Source organism: Pinus tabuliformis, chromosome Q (genome assembly GCF_031772625.1).
Source record: "Pinus tabuliformis cultivar Carrire ecotype Pingquan chromosome Q, CPIR1, whole genome shotgun sequence".
Lineage (NCBI taxonomy): Eukaryota > Viridiplantae > Streptophyta > Pinopsida > Pinales > Pinaceae > Pinus > Pinus tabuliformis.
The window spans coordinates 1349093966-1349105137 of NC_142296.1; positions in this window are offsets into that span (position 1 = coordinate 1349093966).

The window sequence follows — 11172 nt, forward strand, 5'->3', positions numbered from 1 at the left end:
GGCCGATATTTTCTGGGTTACTGGGGCAAATGCTATAGGTTCGAAATTTTGGGAACCTGGCTATTTCAAAAGGGTTGAAGCTCTGGAAGTGCAGGATCAAGAGAAAAGTGTAGGATTAGTTCGGATGACTTGAATTGGAGGAGAAGACCAGGTTTGACCATAGGTGTAGGTGTGTCTCTCATTGAACAAGAAAAATTTCTCTATTGAAAAGGTTATTCGGTTTTTCCCCATAATGGGTTTTCCCAGGATAAATCTTGTCTCTCTTTTGTGCATTGTGATATCTATTGTTATATTGTTCTTTATTATTGAATTTATGAAGTATAATTGCTAAATGATATATGGAATAAGTTAAAAAGAAGATATACATCAAAAGTAATTATTAAAATTTCAAAAATATTGTTCTAACCCTAATTGCACTATAAAATCACCACACCCTAGTTTTCAATTCCATTAATAATAATAATAATAAAAAATAAAAATAAAAATGTCATAAGATACTATTTTATGTAAACACAATAGTTAAAATCATATTCTTCTCAAATTATTTGGTAATATTTAGGCTCTAAGGGTAGGTCGATGTGACAACAAGTAATTTAAACAAAACTTGAGTGGAGATCAAAGAAAACAAAGTAATTTATATAATCATTAAATGGTCAAAACCAATCAGCAACACATTGAACCAATGAGTGGATTTCTATCCATAACAAATTCCATACCCAATTGATATCTTGTGCACAAAGCTAAGGCACATTACACTTGTACTCACAATAAAGTCAAGGAGAAATAAAGGTTGTATTGATAATAGGGGTCCCATAGTCAAAATTTAAATCAAGACTCATGCCTGTGACACCCAAGGAAATACTAACTCAAGGTAAAAGGGAGCCCTAGCAAGACTTTGTTCCTGAATCTAATAAAAATGCAAATGTGATAAATAGTAAATGTAAAAAAAATTCCATAACAACCTCAAAACACAATGAGTAAAATGCATGGAGATGATATGCAATCTTTTAAAGAGTCAAGCTCTCCTCATATGAAAAGCAATACTCATATAAAATACATTCATGGGCCTTTTACTTATTATATCAAATGGAGAATAAACCTTGTGATAATTTCAACAACACAAAACATGGGTAAAGGAAACAAACTAACCACACTAAGCTCGCACAACAATGAATCCATCCAAAATCCAACCACATAAACAATTTAGATATTTCCAAACAATGGATTCATTAATAATATTATCATAAAAATTAAAGGATATGGTTTGATTTCATGGTTGAGTAAAAGGGGGTAAGCTTGGAGATGACAAAGCCCAACTATACGCTTCAAAGTCTTTTGAATTTAAAAGTGAATCTAGAAAAAATAATAATGATACCTCTTTCAAAACTAAAATTGTTATGCAACTATCTCACAAAATAGAAGAAAGATAGATAAACGACTTCAAAATCAGCCTAATTGAGGGGGTAATTTCCTTTACACTACACAAATGAATAATTCTTGGATGATACAAATGAAAATACCTCCTTTCTATATGTAGGAGTCTAAGGGGTCATAATATAATCAAAGTTGACATAACAATAATAATGTAAGGGCACAACAATAATCAGATTTTGACAAAAAAGGTCAATATGCAAAACAATTAGACATGCTCTCTCTCTCTCTCGATGTGCAAATTGAAATATTTTATTTATGGTCCATATTGAAATATTTTCCTTTTTATTAATAAATTTTTAAATTTCATTTGTCAGCTCCATATTAAGATTTAAATGAATCACACATCTCCCTCGTGTTGGGAAGAAGAAAATACCTATTGATATATATATATATATATATATATATATAATATATATATAGATATATATATATATATATATATATATATATATATATATATATATAAGGGGGAGCGTGGAATTTGTAACTAGAACATATGATCATTGCAAGATAAAATTATTTTACTTAAGGTGGGCATTGAAATATTTTATTTATGGCCAAAATTAAAACATTTTTTTATTAATAACGTTTTTTAATGACACATTTCAACTCCATGTTGAGTACGAAAGGAATTACACTTCTTCCTCATACTATATTGTAAAAAGCATGTTTCCAATAAGAGTTTTTTTACCACTTTTATATATATTGTGTGTGTGCGTGTGAATTTGACATCAAAATATTTTACTTAATGTAAACATTTAATATTGTTTCTAAATGCCACATGTCAGTTCAATGTTGAGCATCGAAGGAATTGCACATCTCCATCAAACTAGACTATAGGAAGTGCCTTTTGATGCAATGACACTATGCGGCCTAGACCAATAAATAATATGACACTTCCATATATATGGTTGTCCTAAAAGAAAGTTAAACAGTGAAATTCCATACAATACTTCATCGTTAGAGGGTTTGGCATTGTATTATAGGTGAGACTGTTAACCGATGTCTATGTATAATCCCTAACTTAGCAAATTGATTGTGTATGGATAGGGGTATGCCATCATTGGTAGCTCCATATTTTTAGCAACCTATGTTGATGTTAAGTATTTTTGGTTGCAACTATCAACAATGAAATGAAGAGGTGTTGAGCTCATCTATTTGGAGGTTTATGGTGGTAATATTAACACTTTCAATGTTGATGATCTAATTTCCTCTGTTTGTGGAATATTGAAACGTTTAGTGTGACATTCATAATTGTTGTTCTAAGGACTTTTTTTGGTGGTCATGCCATTTTCTTATCGTTCTTCAACTTCTCATTCTTGTTCTTTACATGTAGCTTTGACTGGTTTTCTTGAGGATAGTTATCTTTTCTCTATCCTTCGTTTTAAGAGCTAGAGTTGCCTTTATACTTCTTTTCTTATAGTTGATCCCAAACTAAAACTCTTTCTTACCTTTATATTTAATTTGTTGGAATATCTTGATGGCATAAGAGTAAGTAGCTCCAACAAGTAGATATATAGAGACTCCATTATTATTTGTATCCATATGTGTAGGCTATTGTGGCATTTTAGAACTAGGTTTTATATGGAGTCCCTAACCCCCCATTTTCATACATAGGGTATGAAACACATTGGTATACTTGAGGAAATATTATTGTAGTATTTTCCATCCCTTGTACTTGTCTTCATTGTTTCCAATAAGCAAATACTCCTCTTTTAGGGATAAACAAACTCCACCCAAGTGGGTTCGATTACATATAATTTGGAATCTCTAACATGTTTCACACAACAGGATTTGTAAAGTTCCATGGATACTTCTTTGGAATAATTTGTTGTGACAAATATTATAATATTATGAAATCTCAGACCATGGAAATTAATTTTCCATAGATCCAAAATTAATTAACTATTGTTTATGCTCGAATTTATGAAATAAATTAAATAAGAAACACAAAGAATAATTGCATAAACACACCATTCACACAAATCAAAACAATATTTATCTTGGGAAATCCAATATAAGAGAAAACCCAATTAGAAGGTGAGGTCTATGCTTTCTTGTTTTTTATTTAGTTATAGAATGCACATACAAAGGAATGGGAACTCATTATGGAGCTACCTTTTGACATTTTGGCCTAAATGATTGCTACAAAATCCTTCTCCTCCTCTATTCATGATGCTTACAAAATACCACTCCTAGATGTTTGCTTAGCTATGAAAGAATATACAACACTAAAGAATGGAACCCCTTCTCCTCCTAGTGGCTTGATATTTATCATAGCCCGATAGCCATCTAGCATTAGGGTTTTGACTTCCTCAACCTTGAATTTTATAAGGTTTTGAACATTTGATAGGTTTATTTGAAGTCCACATTTTCCTAGCCCCGTATATGTAAGTAAAGGAGGATGACATGGCATCCTCTTGTACCATGGTGGTAAACAAGGTAGGTCATCTTGTAGGAGGAAAAACTTTCACAATTGAGCTCTTATTAAGGCTAGTTTCAAAGTGTAGATCAATATCAAGGATATGCATGCAAGTTTTGAGAATTGCATCCCCAAAAAATGAGATTTTATGCCTCAAAATGGATTTGGAAGGTTTCACACCCTAATTTTCCAAAATAGGTCCTACCACCAAAATGAGCCATGGATGCCATTTCCCCCAATTTTTCCACCCATAAAGTAACAAGATAGATGATTAATTACATGATGATCCAATATAGATCACACTAGGTATCCCACCAATATTAGACATGGGAAGGGCCTTTAGGAGTGCAAAAGTAATATTCTTATTGATGGAAAAAGTGTGAACAAAGAAATAACCCTCTAAAAAATTTAACCTTCTCATGAAAACTTATACATCTATCCTACCTAAAATGGAGGGATATCAAAATTGACTTATCTCTTGAATATAATTTGAAATTTTTTATTGTTGAAGATGCCTCCATCACTATTTGGAATCGTTGAAGGATCTAGGAAAAATGGTCCATCATTTTCTTCCTCTATTGTTCAAGGGTTTTTTCTAATTGCAACATGATATTATCTCCTACTCCATCATAATTCTTCACATTGACTGGCATGGATATTTTCTTGTATTAGTGAAGTGAGCATTCACTAGGCTCAAATAGTTTTAGGTCCAACTCCTTAAACCTTAACTCTTTCTTTTAGCTAGAATTTCATTGAAAGAAAAACGAATTGCTTATCATTTTAGGTGCATCTTTTAGCATTTGGAATCAAGTCTTCACACCATCAAAGTTTCATTTCCATACCTATTGACTTAAAGAACAACCCATAAAAGCAATGCTTAATTAAAATTGATCTAGTAATCTTTTTTATTTCTATGGCTCTTATCACCAATATAGCTTAGGCTAGTATCTTGGAGTAGGGAGTAATTAAGTCTCCAAGATAGTTAAAACAAACAAGTAGATATATCTTGCGGTAGGAAATAAATCCAATTGTAATTGATATATTCTGGGAAGCTTCTCTTAAAGGAGTCAATCACGAGATCATGTCCGAACCTTTGAGACAATCAAGTCTGTTTCAATCTGAATTCTAAGGCGTTGATCTATCTTTTCTATCTTTTTGTGAGCTGCTTTCATAACATTTGGTATCAAAGCTTTAGATTCTAGGGTTTCGCTACTCCAAACAAGTCATTGTGGCATTTGCGCTATAAAAATTTTTCTACAACGTTTCAGATGCTAAAAAAAACCCCATTTGGGCCGATATCATCTTGAACCACAGGTCCAAATTTCCGAGCTTTTCGTTCTATATTTGCGGAGATATGATCTGAGGAAGTTTGCATTTTTGCAGGCTCCCGAATTAAATTCCAAACAAGTGACCTGGGGAAAATAGTCATAACTTTTGTTTTGAGCATCAGATTGAAATTTCGTACGAATTTAAAAAAAGAAGACAGGTTGTAGTTTCCTGTGTATATTTGTTAGATCCTAAGGTCAAAATAGTGACACGTGGCACTTCATACAAGTTCGCTCTTCTGAAAAGGTATATAATCAAGTCATCTTGGGAGATTGTGCATAACTCTTTTTTGGAGAATCTAAATTCGATCAAACTAGTGGCATTGGAAAGAGGATGCAAAGGGCTACCACAGATAGTGATTTTAGAACTGAAAGATCCGAAATTACAGAGTTACAGTCGTTTCAAGATCGAGCTCCTAAAATCAAGAAAAAGCGAGATGAGGAAGTTTGATGGCAAGGATCCGGTAAATTAGATACTACAAATGGAGAAATATTTTGAACTACATGGTGTACCACTGTTACAAAAGGTATGTATTGCATCTAATTATTTAGAATTGAATCAATTTTTATGGTATAAAGGTCTTTGTTCTCGTAAACCACTTGTCGCGTGGTCAATTTTCATGGAGGAAATGATAGCACATTATGAGGATACAAAGAGAAACACCTTCTTTAGCCAATTGATAAATCTCAAACAAAAGTGTTCAATGGAAGAGCACATTGAGGACTTTCAAAAATTGAATATAAGGGAAAATGATATTCTAGAGAAGCAAAGGATTGATGTCTCCATAGGGACTTTAACGGATAAAATTCAACATGAGGTTCATCTTTGGGAACCTGATTCATTGGAGAAGGCATTCAGGTTGGCAAGAAAAGTGGAAAGCAAAATTACGGAAACAATGAATTCTACCCCTCAGAACTATAAACATGGAAGTTTTGTTTCTCCTAGCCTTCCACAACCTACAAGGGTGACACTACGACAATTGGAAGAAAAAAGAGAAAAAGGGCTTTGTTACAATTGTGATAACAAATGCACTAAAGGTGATAAGTGTGCTAAGAAGAAATTATTTTACATATATTATGAAGAGGAGGAAGAAAAGGATCAAGAAACATAAAAAGAAGGGGATATACACCAGGAACCAACCCCAAAGAAAGAAGAAATGAATCTGACCATATCTTGTAAAGCATTGGCAAGAATTACCACTCCTCAAACTCTCAAGATAGAAGGACATATCAAGAATAAAAAGGTTCAAGAAGTGAAAGATCACATCGAGAAAGAAGAAATGAATCCAACCATATCTTGTAATGCATTGGCTGGAATTACCACTCCTCAAAATATCAAGATAGAAGGACATATCAAGAAGAAAAATACTCGAAAAATGAAAGATCACATCGAGCATCAAGAAATGAATCCGACCATATCTTGTAAAGAATTGGAAGAAATTACCACTCTTCAAACTCTAAAGATAGAAGGACATATCAAGAAGAAAAAGGTTTAAGCAATGAAAGATCACATCGAGAATCAAAAACAAGTTCTCCAACTTTTAAAGGATAACGCCACTTTGGTGCAGAATCGAATGAAAAAATAGGTAGATCAACATTGTAGTGAAAAATGTTTTGATGTAGGTGATTGGGTAGTTTTATGGCTACATCTCAAGCAAGCTATTTATGAGAAGGAAATGTTGGCAATACTACATGCACTTAAGAAATGGTGACCTTACCCAATGGGAAGATATTTCAAGGTAAAAATGGATCATGATAGTCTTAAATACTTTTTAGAACAAATATTATCTTTAGGAGAATAGAAAAAATGGGTCACAAATATGTTGGGTTATGACTTTGACATCATCGATAGAAAAGGGAAGAAAAATTTTGTTGCACATGCACTCTCAAGAAAGGATGAGGATGTGGAAGCATTGTTTTGTGTTATTTCTATTAGCCAACCAGATTGGATAAAAAAAGTAAGGGATGAATGGAAGAAGGATGAAGAAGTGTGGCCACTCATTCAAAATTTGCATAATATCCCAATTCAAACAATATGACCATAACTTGAAGAGGAAGGAAAAATCATATTGGAACCTGGAGCAGTCACAGAAACAAGAACCTGACAGCTACAAAATCGATCAATTTCAGAGTATCTCATCAAGTGGAAGAACTTACCTGTTGAATATTCCATATGGGAGGACAAGAATTTTATACAGAAGCATAAAGAACTACTCAAGCGTTGAGGACAACACTTTTTGAAGGAGAGGGGCATGTTAGGCCCATATACTACTAGTGTAACCCCTTATTGTTATTAGTGCAACCCCCTTATTATATTGTTGTACCCATGTAGTCCCCATATTGTTACTATTGTGCCCCATAGAAGCCCACTATTGTTATTATTGTTCCCTTACATTATTATTGCTATGTCGGCTCTAGTTATATTCTGACCCCTTAGACTCCTATATATAGAAAGGAGGTATTGTCATTTGTATCATCCAAGAATTGTTCATTTGTGTAATGTAAAGGAGGTTGCCCCCTCGAAGAGGCTGAATTCTAAGGCGTTGATCTACCTTTTCTATCTTTTTGTGAGCTGGTTTCATAACATAATTTCCCTCCACCCCATGAGGACGAGGAGGAATATGAAGCAGAGGAGGAAACTATACAAACCAGGAACAACCAGAAAACACAGGTACCAGAAAACAAAGGGGAAACCCCTCAGGACTTCAATGAAACGCGAGACAACCAGGCAAAATCAACAAATAACCCAGAAGTTATGGAAACTAGTGGGTATAAACGTACTCATTCAACAGACAACGCAACCTCAGATAAGGTTAATGCAAGACCTGAACCTGGCTTTCAACTTCCATTTATCTCTGATACGCCATCTCAAGGGGAATGGCATTGGATGGAAAAAATAAGGGGAGAAAAACCTAACTTTTCTCCTTATTGTATATTAATTTTCTTTTGTGTATCTTTGTCTATCATCAGCCATTGACTTGATCATGCTTGGTTCTCAGTACATTGTAACATGTAATTTTGTTTTAACTAATAAAACTATGCATTTTTCCTTGGAAAAAAAAAATTAATTTACTTTATAAACAAATTTATCATTATTATATTAATAAAGAAATAAAATAATTGAAATTTTCAATAAATAACCTATTTCACTATGTTGGTCAGCTCATTTCTCCCTTTCTCCTCTTTCTCCTATTTATCCCTCCATTTTCTCTTTTCTTCTCTCCAGAATTTTTCCTGATGATGGGTCATGGTATTGACTCGAAACGTCGAAAACTCAAAATGAAAATTGTGGAAGTTTTGAATTCTCAAAATCAAAGTATTCATAATTTCAGTTTTCATATTGTCCATTTTATTTTCCAAACCAATAATCATAGCATTCGTAGATCCAAATCTATTATTTCTAGAATTACTTTGGATTCCTCTACCAGATCTAGATTGATTCCGTGAGAACTTCCTGCACAAGTCACAAATCTGATCAAAAGTATTTTGAGAAATATCTCCTTGTCCTAGCAAGTTTAAATTATTTCTAGCATCATCAGTAAGTCCTCGCAAAAACAAGGTCCTAATAGTACTTAGATCAAATTTATGTTTCAACCTTTGAAGAATATATAAAAATCTTTCTAAATAATCTTCCAAGGTCTCATCTTCACCTTGTGCAATAGTGAAAATCTCATCCTGCATCTCTCTCATTTTGAAATATTCCTGATATTTAGTTAAAAACACTCTCTTCATTTGTTCCCAAGAAGCTATAGTATTTCCTCCTAGTCCCATGAACTAGCATAATGTTGAATCCTTGAGAGTTGCAGGAAATAGTTTTAACTTTTGGGCATCTGAAGAATAATCGTAACTCCTACACAGTATATTAAATTCAAATAAAAAGGAATCTGGATCTTCATGTACCTTACCATGGAAATGGGGGAGAACGGATGGTGGAATATTCTTCATTTGAACTACTCCATTTGGATCCACAATCGGGAACCCAAAGGTGGATTGTTCCTCCATCAGTTGATTTTCACCAGTCCCCTCAACATGATCTTCATTATATGCCATTCTTCTTCTTCCAATCAAACCACTCTCAACAGAATGTGAAAGTTGAATATGGTTCAAATTAATTTTTTGAGTCCCAACAGTCTCTTTCTTCCCTCCCGTTGGTTGTGAAACTCCTGAACTATTGTCTCCTGAGTCCAGATGAACAATACCTATGTGGTGAGTCTTTGTTTACTTGGACTTTATGCATGCAATAGAAGGACCAATATGAGAAACAAATTTTGATTTATCATTGTTTCCTCGGCCCTTATTAGGCTTCGGACCCCTACCTATCCTATTCATACATTTTAAAGTAAATCGACCAAAAAATAACAAAACTGACAAAAAAAAACACACTCAATCAGATGTTGCAATAAAGGAAAAGACAACACACAAATTAATTCAAATTAAATTCCTTCAAACAATATAATCACACTTTGTTGGAAAAAATAAAACAAACTTACCCCTATTGCAGAAAAATCAAAAGTTTTACCAGATTTCTTTCAACGCCTCCCCGACAACGGCGCCAAAATGTTGGGTGTCAGAATTACAATTTAATTGAACTCCTTCAACACTTAATTTGTCAAACCAGGGCTACGTAAGATTTGAGTCATAGCACAGGAAATGCCAAAGATTCTTGGATTAACTTCTGCAACTCCTACTTTTGATTTACTAATTAAATCATGCAGAATCAATCAAGCAATAAATCACAAAGAAAACCTTTCAGCAAAATGACACCAAGCCACTCTGGGTACTGGATTAACTCAAGAAAAATATTGGGGTTAGGGTTAGGAACCAAGAAACATGTGTAAAAGTCTTAATTTAATTGTAAAACAAGGGTTAGGGTATCATGATTTAGGGTAAAGGTAGGGTTAAAAGAAGACAATTATGGAAACCAACACCAATATCGCAACTATTTCGTTTTGTCTCATTTTAAAGTTGCGATGTGCTTACCTCTGATACCACTCAGCTCTTGCCACGTGTATCATCCTCTGGCCACTGTTATAGCCACTAAATTAAAATTAAAAGGTCTTGGGGCATAATTAAAAGTCATATGTGTATTGAGTTTTCCGTCATTTTAAATGGCTAATTTCAATTTCTCTGTTACAGGGAAATGCCTGGACCGAATCGAATAGATCATTCGATCAACAACTACTTAACCATGTGTCAAGATCCAAACCAAAATAGACATAGGAGGTTAAAACAAAATCTTAAATGAGGACTAATACCATGAAGAGTGTGATCTTGTCAGAAAATATTCTCAGTGGTTATCAACAGAAAATAAATCGAACTCAACAAAAAGCTAAACTGGGCACTTTATCAAACAAAGGCGATCTACATTTGGCTTGCGATTCAACAGAAGCAAAAACCACCTAATTTAATTTCTTTTATTATCTCGGTTGTTGAGAGATACATGGAGCTATTGTTATTTTCACGATTTCACCTTAAGCTATGTATAAATACAATCTCCTTGATGAGTCCATGAGAGAAAAAAATAAAATGCACGAGATATATTAGAGAGTAGAATAGAGAGGCATTATTAGAATAGGAATTTCTTTCACATATCTGTGATTTATGTGATTGGGGTTTGGTCTCTATCAATTCTGAACTGTATAAAGAGGAGCAGGGTTTGCACTATTGTAGTTGTTGTTTCTATCCACAAAATTTGCAACTTGGAGGAGACTTGTTGAGAATCAAATCTTATATTAAACAAGACAGGAGGCTCGATTAGCTTGTATAAAGATTCTATTATTTTTAATAACAAATTGCATTCCTTTTTAGTAGCAAAATTATGTCTGTGGAATTTATATTGTGCACTACTATCAATATTGATTCTTATATTATGGATTAGCTATCTGATCTTCAGTACATAAATCTGTTTTCACTTATCTCTTTCCATTACTTCTGAAGATCAAATTTCTAAGTAACTATTTACTCATAAATCTACTACCGTATCCTAATTTA